Source organism: Lygodium microphyllum, chromosome 11 (genome assembly GCF_053477565.2).
Source record: "Lygodium microphyllum isolate KBCC chromosome 11, Lygodium_microphyllum_v1.1.10, whole genome shotgun sequence".
Taxonomy (NCBI): domain Eukaryota; kingdom Viridiplantae; phylum Streptophyta; class Polypodiopsida; order Schizaeales; family Lygodiaceae; genus Lygodium; species Lygodium microphyllum.
This window is the reverse complement of record NC_141145.1, coordinates 68,536,482-68,547,531: the sequence shown is the minus strand read 5'-3', so window position 1 is coordinate 68,547,531 and position 11,050 is coordinate 68,536,482. Positions and strand designations below refer to the sequence as shown.

Genomic DNA, 11,050 nt, shown 5'->3' with positions numbered 1-11,050 from the left:
AGAGCCTCCCATCCCACCAAAAAGGGATTGCTCACCCATGAACTAGAACACGAAACTATCAACTTGGGAGCGATGGGAAAAATACCGCTAGCCCTTCAATTTCACCTTTCGATACCCAGTGTCCCTAAGCAAATTGTTATCCATCGAAGTGGTAATGAAGGTAATTGCCATGGGAAGAAGGCTTGGTGACCAATGGCTCGTCGAAAGAGATAAGATTCCAATGACTTGGGGGACAGAATCTCCAGATTACTCGAAAAACAAGGTTGAGGAGATACCCCACATGGTGAAAGGCTATGAATCCCAACCTAAGTGGAGGAGAAGAGTTTGGAGCGGCAATGTGGATACATGGATGTTATTTTGTGGCTTCTTGCCCTTTGAACGAAATGATCCATCCTATCTACCATATCCTCAAAGGGTAGAAGTAGATTTTGACCCTAACATCTGTGGTCGATACGACTTTTCGAAGTTCTACAATATCAATGCCACAAAGCTTGAGGAAGCACTTGCCTTCTCAGAACAAGATCTATGGGATTCCATGGCTCATTTCTTGATGGAATTCTCCTACTGCCCAAACCCTGCCTTTGTAACAACATGTAACTATATTAGATTACTTAGGACACTCCTCAGGAAAGCCCTCGCACTAGCAGAGTACCATCTCCCGCCACTCTTTTTTGACATTAATACAAGAATAGATGGATGCGCCATGACTCAGTTGGTTAGTAGCTGTAGATGACAACAAAACAAGGTAAGACTGCCCTTGGATTGAAGACCAGCAGCTCCTCTAGATTATTGTATTGGCCTACCTCCCCTGCAAAGGAATCCTACCCACTCAGAGCCCCAGGGCCATCCTGGGAGCTTTCATGTGTCAATCTCTTCACACGGCCTGCAATCACTCGGCATACGAGCATTGCACACCTACCATCCCCAATGGCACCGTAGTCATAATCATCGTCTGAGAAGAAAATTGAGTCATGGGCCTTGCCACTACTTCCAGTTATGAAGATACCAGGCTGGCCCTTCATGGGGAATCCCGACCTTAGGACTTGGCACACACCACATGCATGTAATGAATGTGCACAAGTATGAAGAAGACCATGGCTTGGCAAAAGAGCAGGACACAGTTGTGTTGTAGAAGCGCAGAAGCTCGTTGCCATCAGGCTGGCATCGGGAATAGTGTATGGTTCTAGAGCTAATGATCTTGATGGCCTTGGCCTTCACCATATGCATGTCCCTGTATTCCTCGAACTTGGCTACAGTCTTTGGACTGTTCAGGACATTGAAGATCCGCTCCGGCTTGGCTTGTGGTATCAAAGAAAATGCAGACTACTTCATTTGTACACCTTAATATAATTAAGGTCCAATTGGAACCCCTATCCTTCCTGCAGGACATGCAATTTGAAGTCCCAGTCTTCTGGTAGCAGTACTACACTGACTATAGTGTGCATGAGAAGACAACATGCATGAGAGCATGAGAGTTAGCCATGTGCCACATGCTTTAATGTAGGCCCCCCACTTAATTGAACAAGAAGGTTCCCCTTATTACACTTAAGCTTATTCCCTATTTGCAAATAATAAGCTACCTATACACTTAAGCATCACCCTTGTTTGTGTACATCAAATACATGTATCAAAACTTCTTTCAAAACAAACAAAATATGTTGCTCTAGAGCCCCACTTGGACTCTTCATCACAAAAAAGAGCAAACTTACACCTAGCTCCAAGCCATTAGTCTTCCTCACTCTTCCTATCCTTTTGTTTTCCCTCATTTTTCTTCGACTTTCCAATCCCTTATTTTGGCCTCATATCCACTTATGTGCTCATCAACTAATGCCAATGTTTACAAAATTTGACCCCATCATTTTAAGGAAGTGTTTGGGAAAGATTGCTTCTTTTTAATTGTTTTTAATTATTTTTAGGGAAGTGTTTGGGAAAGATTGCTTCTTTTTAATTGCTTTTAATTATTTTAAAGGAAGTGTTTGAGAATAAAAAACTAGTATAGACTATGATATCAACTACGAAGTATGGTTTTAAATGTAACTCTTTTGTTAAACTAGTATAAACTATGATATTAACTGCGCAACTAAAATATGTTATTAACGTAAACTATGTTATGGGCCGTTTTTTTGCAGTCTTGGAGTTTTAATTGTGGAGCTCATAATTTCATCAACCTTGGACTGAAGATTGAAGATACTCAAGGGATGTCTTCTTCTACAAGCACATTAAGAAAATGCACATGTAACTATAAGTGTGCACATAGTACTGAAGGTTGGCAATTAGTGAATCGTAGTACTTATTTTAGACACGCTAAAACATGCTTGGGATTACACATTCTTCTCTAGAAAGATCACATCCTAGTGAACCAAGGGACTCAAATGTGCAAGGAGATCATCTTGAGAACCGAAGGCACGAAGAATCATTTCTAATGCATGGTGAAACTAACATAGGTGAATTAAATAGATGATGTAGGTGGTGTGATTGCCTTGCATATTGTAATGGTGGGAGGAGTGTTGGTCCACAAACTTTTATTAGGCACCAGGAGTTGAAGGCCAAATATGATGCACTAAGTATGCAAATTGGTCTTCCCCCTTCTAATGAAAGGCAACATGAACAAGGCAATGATCAAAACTATCAATATTTCTATAAGTCCCTCCTTTAGTCATGACAACAACTCAATTAACCATGTTGAGTCTCCTCAAATAGATCCTTCTATAGACAATCACATATCTATTATTGGGCCATCATTATATCAACAAACTATACAAAAAATAATTGAGCTTCAAGCTCTTTGGGATGAGAACCAAATATCAATTAGTGCACAAGAGAAGATGCTCCAATTATTGTTTGGAGACATGGGCAATCCAAGGGCTAGGGCTCAAAAAGTTAAAGAGTGCAAGCTAAGTTTAAGTAAGCTATTAGTGCGACTACCTGATACATGGGATGGAAACCTTGATGGTGTGAGAGTCCCGACATCTTGGGAGCAACTTGAATCTATGTATCATGGTCTTGGCATGGTCCAACCTGAGCGCTATAGGTTTTGCATGGGAAGTAAAAACAATGATCATGAAATTGAACTTCCTACACCTAATAAAGAAGATTCTTATGCGAAAGATGTAGTCTTGTGTTCTTGCAAACAAAATATGCGAAAAATAATACTAAAGCATGATTGTATTGAATGTTGTGAAAAATGTAAAAAATGCAATAAACTAGGAGAGAAATGTTAGCTATTGATTTTTTACCTCTAAAGAAACAATTAGAGCTTTTAGTGCGATCCAGGACACTTTGTCATGATTTCCTAAGCATGTGGCATCATAAAACAAGATGGTTAGGGAAAGACATCCATATGCAACCAGAATTCATAAACGAGTTTTGGGATGGAACAAAGTGTCGTGAGTATCAAGATTTTTGGAATCCTGATGCTGAGTATGAGATGGTTGTTGCGTGCAACAACCCTACATGTGGGAAAGTATATACAACTTTTCCAAGGTCTTGTTTTTCAATAGTTCTAGAACAAGGTTTTGACCAAGAGATGCAAGAGTATAATTTTGTTTGTAAAAAATGTCGACATCTCAACAAATGTAAAATGAAAATGTGTAGAGGTGATCCTCGGAACTTGGCACTTCTTTTACATTGGGATGGCTTCCAAGCATCTCGTACCACTCAAAAGGACAGTGGTGTGGTTGAAATTAAGGTCCTTAATGGTCGGAAGGGTTCCATATTAGGCATTATTCCTGTTTTATTCATACCTTTTAGTTGCTCTAAATTTATTCGTAATACTCCTGATGTATTTCAAACTTTTTTAAGACCACTTATTAGTGAGCTACAAGACCTTTACATAAATGGTATGCAAGTGTCATACAACTACCCTGTAGAAAAGATTTTTGAAAATCCAATGGGACAATCAAACTTTTGTGTTGTTACATTAATGCTAATGATGGTTATAGGGGATCATCCTGCACAATGCAAAATAGGATCCTTCAAAGATGGTGGGCAATTCTTTTGTCGTAGAGACAAAGCCCAAGCTACTCTTGATACTAGTAATTCCTCATTCCAAGGACGTTACCTTTACGATGGTAGTCGATATCAAGCAAGATGTCCTCCAACCCAACGGTCCATAGGTGAAATGATTGATGCCTTATCAAGTTCAAAAAGGGCATCCACACAAGCTAAAAAGGATGGAAAACTAAAGCTTGTAGGATTAGCTGGATCTTTTCTGAGAATAGTGCAACACATGTATGTACATCGTTCACTCATTTAAATATTTAAGTATTTGGAGTTTTTAGTTTTTTATGTTGACTTCAATTTTCTTGCTTGTACTAGTTGGAATCTCACAATGATGGTCGGCCTCTTGTTTCAATTTCTGCTTCCGAAAAATGTCAAAAAAATAATGAAATGGTTAGTATACCTTGGGTTCTAGTCTTTTTCCATTTGATTGTCTCTAACACTTAACCTATGTTTCAGGACTATTTAAACTCAGATCATAGTTTTATGGAGCCACTACAAGGAATTCCATCTGTATGAGGAATATATACATATATTCTTAATTTTTGTATACTTTCAAATTAAAAGATATTCCATTTTAAGTTTTACTTTTCTTGTATTATAGGGTTCATGTAGTAGTGAACACTCTCTTCCACAAGGTATGATCCAAGATCTTGAGGAGGTTGAAGTAGCACGGAAAAGTCTTCATGTATGAAAGGTATGCTTAGCCATCTCTTGATATTTTATTTTAATATATGCATTGAATAAATTATATCTAATTACAAACTTATTGTGATAAGATGAGCGAGAAAATGCAGCAAAGCAAGCAACAACAAAAGGAGAGTAAGGGAAAAAATAAGAAATTATCTAAGGTACTTCTTTGCATTTTTTTTACTAAATGTGGCATAATTTAATTTTGTTAACTTTATTTTCTTGTCTATGCTATAGGTTCTCGACCATGTTGAGCCATCAAAAAGTGTGGATCCTTCTAATATAGAATTGCCATCATGAACTTCATCGGTAACTCAATGTTATTAAATATTAAGACAATAGAGTAGCTAATTAACTTATGATGTAGTAGCACACTAATCTATGTTGTATTTCTAAAATCCAGGTTTTTAATGCATTTGAAGAGGAAGACCAAGAAACCATTCTCCTCAAATATTTAGACATCCAATCCATTGATGAGCTATATGCATCGTTAAAATCTACATATGGCGTTATTAAGAGAGATCCTACTTTTTTAGGAGGACGCAATGAGCAAACATTGCCAACCATGAGAAAAGCTCTCGTGGATTGGTTACTCTATAGAGAGAAAATTCATGTCACAAAAAATCACAATAAACCTTTGAGTATTGATGATATATGCATCTTGAATTGACCTCTTTATTAATGAAGATAATATCTTTTAAATCTTTCTATTATTTTAATTTATATTTTTTACCATAATAGTAATTCTTAAAACTATCTACATGATTGCAACTAGTTTTCTTATATATAAAAATACTATATGATTAGTTCTAACTAGTATGTTTATATAGTAAATTTTCACTACATGGATAACTAGAGAATTTTGAAATTCCTATACAGGAATATTTTACTATATCACTAACTTGTAAAGTGTTCCACTTTTACTAGTTGAGCCTTTTTCTAGATACTTTGATAAGTATCTAGAAAATTTCTCTTTTTTTTCTATATGGATAGGTGTCTAAAGTTCCTTTTTATTATTATGAAATCGCAAATCATTGCCAATCTCATGGCTCTTGACCTAATTATACACTTTTCAGTGATTAGCACAATACCTAACATTTTGCGTATCTCGATAGTATTTTAGTAAAAATGGTTTTCCAAACTCATCTTGGTCTTCTCGACTAATCCTTTTAGGTGGTTTGAAAATCTAGTCATATGTAGGAGTCTTCATTAGAGATACATCCCCTATTTGTATACTCTTGATTTGCTTTTGAGGTGGCAACTGGACTCTTTTACTTAAAATTGAAATTGGTTTGCTCATGCTCATTGTTTGTTCGAAACTATCATTCTTTGATTTTAGTTCCTCAATTGTTTTTTGCAGAGTGATGATAGTTTGCATCATTGAATCTAGAGTTTGTTGACTTGGGCAGGCCATGAGACAAGCTAAAATTAAATCAAGAAACTATTTTAATATTCAACCAATAAAGAATCAATCAATCATATAAAAAGGATACAATATACAACTATACAAACCATGAGACAAGCTAAAATCAAACAAGATACAAGCTAAAACCAAATTTACAACTTTATATGCTAGTATTCCTCAAACAAGAGATTATATCCATACATTAATCTTCTTCAAGCAAGAAATTTTCTCATTCTTTAATAATCACACATGCACACATACACACATACACACAAAGGTCCAACTACCTATACATGAGACACAACATGAGCTATATCCACAAGATACCGTCCTCATATACAAACACCCATAGATAAAGCATTATGATATACACAATGGGATGGCGATCAGATAACGATGTCCATTATGACCAATGCTACTAGCACCCATTTGGACCTACAAGAATGCAACACACACACACTCTCTCTCTCTAAAGGAGTCAAGTTACATCACGTGATCTCCACACTATTGCCACATCTATAGACTCTCCAATTGATAATGTTACTCTCCTTCTCTTTGTAACTTCAAAGTTTGACATTACCATGCTACAGAAGTTCCAATCCCTCCAAATATCTTCATCAATATCAATTCTCTATGTACTTCTATTATGATCACACTTCAACCATGAAAATTTGCACATTTTTTCTTCATAATTTACCTCTCTTATCATTGCATGAATGTACTCCCCATCCATATCATCATGTTTTCTTACCAAGACAATATCATATTTTTCCAACCAAGGAGGTATACAACCAACTACCCTATTTGTAATAATCTTGTTCTTTGAATTAGATCTTTTACCTCATATTCAACAAGTCTATTATGTAAAGGTAAAGGAACAAACTTATGCAATAAAGAACTCAATGATCTTATGCAATCCCATGTAAATGGAAGTCGTTGAGTTTGTAGTACACTCATTCCCATGATTGGATCTATAAGTAAGCATTCTTCATTTTCTTTTACAGTTATGCATTGCTTGTAATATTCTCCACTAAAAAAGGTGTAATACTCTCCATCCCATTGAATGGAAAAAAAATTAGTGAGTCTTGCTTTCCAATGACCTATACTTTCTAACATACTATAAAAAGTGTCAGTTTTTACCACAACGTCATTTGCGATCTTGTATATTTCTCCATTATAAAGAATTCTTCTATATGTGGTAATTAGATGTCCTACTAGTGCATTCTCTTGAAGACCAAGAAATTGCACAATATATTTTTGTTCTTCTGATGAAAGGGGCCTACGTTCTCTTCTCTTTTTTATGATTAAAATGCATTTTTGCATTCTCATGAAATGAATAACAACACGGTGTCTGGTAATCAGTGAAAGCATAACCATCAGGTAAAACAAGACAGGCATGTATTTGGATAAGCATTCTTTCATGTAGCAAAAGCCCATATACTTCCATTTCTAATAACTTAAATATTGAAGTGAAGAATGTCCTCTTATAATAATTTACATAAGATATTTTGTTAAAGCGATTATTAGTCTTTACCGCTATATATAATGCTACCGTTCAATCAAAGTCACAACACCAATACACATCACGCGATCCATGTCTCAATATGTCATCTAGTAGTTCTCCATTTCTTGCAACGTGTTCTAAGGGAGAAGAAGTAGCACCAAAGGCTTCTTTCTTTTGAACTCTCCAAGCAGAAAACAAAGTATGTACAACACCTAAACATTCTTTTGACCAACCAATACATCGACTATAACTATAGAAGGCATGTGCAATATCTATGAGCAACAAACCTATGTCAAAAATTGACTTTGGTATCTCATCAACTATACCTAAAATATATGGTAAGCACCATTGGATGAACTTTTGGTTCTCCTCAGCCTTAAAGCTTTCATAATACTTACTTGGATTACGAGGCCACCGTCCATGACAAATAGAGGGTGGAGAGACCTTATAAGCCTTTTCACAACAAAAATCTATCATCTTTTTCTTTTCATTGGACATGGCTCTCATGAGTACTCGTATGTATTTTTGAAATATATTTAGAGATAACACATGCATCGCATCATATACCAAGTCTATTGACAAGTTAAAACCATACAAATCATATAGTTTCCATAGAATAGACTCTCTAGCTAATCCTGCAAGCTTTAGTTTTCCATCCTTTTCAGCTTGTGTGGATGCCCTCTTTGAACTTGATAAGGCATCAATCATTTCACCTATGGACCGTTGGGTTGGAGGATATCTTACTTGATATTGACTACCATCGTAAAGGTAATGTCCTTGGAATGCGGGATTACTAGTATCAAGAGTAGCTTGGGCTTTGTCTCTACGCCAAAAGAATTGCCCACCATCTTTGAAGGATCCTATTTTGCATTGTGCAAGATGATCCCCTGTAACCATCATTAGCATTGATCTAACAACACAAAAGTTTGATTGTCCCTTTGGATTTTCAAAAATCTTTTCTACAGGGTAGTTGTATGACACTTGCATACCATTTATGTAAAGGTCTTGTAGCTCACTAATAAGTGGTCTTAAAAAAGTTTGAAATACATCAAGAGTATTACGAATAAATTTAGAGCAACTAAAAGGTATGAATAAAACAGGAATAATGCCTAATATGGAACCATTCCCACCATTAAGGACCTTAATTTCAACCACGCCACAGTCCTTTTGAGTGGCACGAGAGGCTTGGAAGCCATCCTAATGTAAAAGAAGTGCCAAGTTTCAAGGATCACCTCTACACTTTTTCTTTTTACATTTGTTGAGATGTCGACATTTTTTACAAACAAAATTATACTCTTGCATCTCTTGGTCAAAACCTTGTTCTAGAACTATTGAAAAACAAGACCTTGGAAAAGTTGTATATACTTTCCCACATGTAGGGTTGTTGCATGCAACAACCATCTCATACTCAGCATCAGGATTCCAAAAATCTTGATACTCACGACACTTTGTTCCATCCCAAAACTCGTTTATGAATTTTGGTTGCATATGGATATCTTTCCATAACCATCTTGTTTTATGATGCCACATGCTTAGGAAATCATGACAAAGTGTCCTGGATCACACTAAAAGCTCTAATTGTTTCTTTAGAGGTAAATAATCAATAGCTAATATTTCTCTCCTTGGTTTGTTGCATTTTTTACACTTTTCGCAACATTCAATACAATCACGCTTTAGTATTCTTTTTCACATATTTTGTTTGCAAGAACACAAGACTACATCTTTGGCATAAGAATCTTCTTTACTAGGTGTAAGAAGTTCAATTTCATGATCATTGTTTTTACTTCCCATGCAAAACCTATAGCGCTCAGGTTGGACCATGCCAAGACCATGATACATAGATTCAAGTTGCTCTCAAGATGTCGGGACTCTCACTCCATCAAGGTTTCCATCCCATGTATCAGGTAGTTGCACTAATAGCTTACTTAAACTTGGCTTGCACTCTTCAACTCTTTGAGCCCTAGCCCTTGGATTGCCCATGTCTCCAAATAATAATTGGAGCATCTTCTCTTGTGCACTAATTGATATTCGGTTCTCATCCCAAAGAGCTTGAAGCTCAATTATCTTTTGTATAGTTTGTTGATATAATGATGGCCCAATAATAGATATGTGATTGTCTATAGAATGATCTATTCGAGGAGACTCAACATGGTTAATTGAGTTGTTGTCATGATTGAAGGGGGGACTTATAGAAGTATTGATAGTTTGATCATTGCCTTGTTTATGTTGGCTTTCATTAGAAGGAGTAAGACCAATTTGCATATTAGTGCATCATATTTGGCCTTCAACTCCTCATGCCTAGGAAAAGTTTGTGGACCAACACTCCTCCCACCATTACAATATGCAAGGCAATCACACCACCTACGTCGTCTATTTAAATCATCTATGTTAGTTTCACCATGCATTGGAGATGATTCTTCGTGCCTTCAGTTCTCAATATGATCTCCTTGCACATTTGAGTCCCTTGGTTCACTAGGATGTGATCTTTCTAGAGAAGAATGCGTAATCCCAAGCATGTCATTTTTAACATGTCTAAAATAAGTACTACGATTCACTAATTGCCAACCTTCAGTACTATGTGCACACTTATAGTTACATGTACATTTTCTTAATGTGCTTGTAGAAGAAGACATCCCTTACTTGAGTATCTTCAATCTTCAATTCAAGGTTGATGAAATTATGAGCTCTACAATTAAATCTCCAAGACTGCAAAACAACCGACCCATAACATAGTTTACATTAATAACATATTTTAGTTGCACAGTTAATATCATAGTCTATACTAGTTTAGCAATAGAGCTACATTTAAAACCATACTTTGTGGTTAATATCATAGTCTATACTAGTTTGTTCTTCTCGTCCTAGCCTTGATCTCAAGAGCAAGAAGAAAAGAGGGCTCGTGAGGGACATGAGAGCCTTACACTATGAGAATGAAGAGCTTTCGGATGGCGAGGATCTATAGTTTGCCCTTGGATCTATGGAGCGCACATCCTCTTCTTTTTTCATCATGTGTTTTATGTAGGTATTTTCTATGCACTATGTTATTATCATCCTTTGTATCTTGCCATGATTATACCATCGCTTTTATTATACGATCTTGTATTTATTCTATGCATGATCAGTCTTATGGATTCAAGTACACTTTGCCTTCATTTTGACGAGCATTGTACACTTTAGTGTAACTCTTTTGTATGGCCCAAATAAAGCACATATTGCCATTTGTGGTAGGGAAACTTGCTGCCCTGCCACAATTTTTTTTTCCTTGTAACCATTGCTATTAGTGTCACAAATTTACTGCATGCGCCGCTATTAGCGTCGCAAATCATTACTCTTTATGATGTTGATAACGACGCATATATAGCGACGATGATAGCGACTGTTCTATGGCATCGCTAATACCGATTTTTTTGCGATGACGGGGGCAAAATTTTTAATGAACATTTTCGTCGTTT

General features: G+C 36.3%; 1 pseudogene; it reads right to left on the bottom strand.

The window, feature by feature from the left end:
• Positions 1-716: 716 nt before the first annotated feature.
• On the bottom strand, positions 717-8,306 carry LOC148028916 (uncharacterized; annotated as a pseudogene).
• Positions 8,307-11,050: the final 2,744 nt, after the last annotated feature.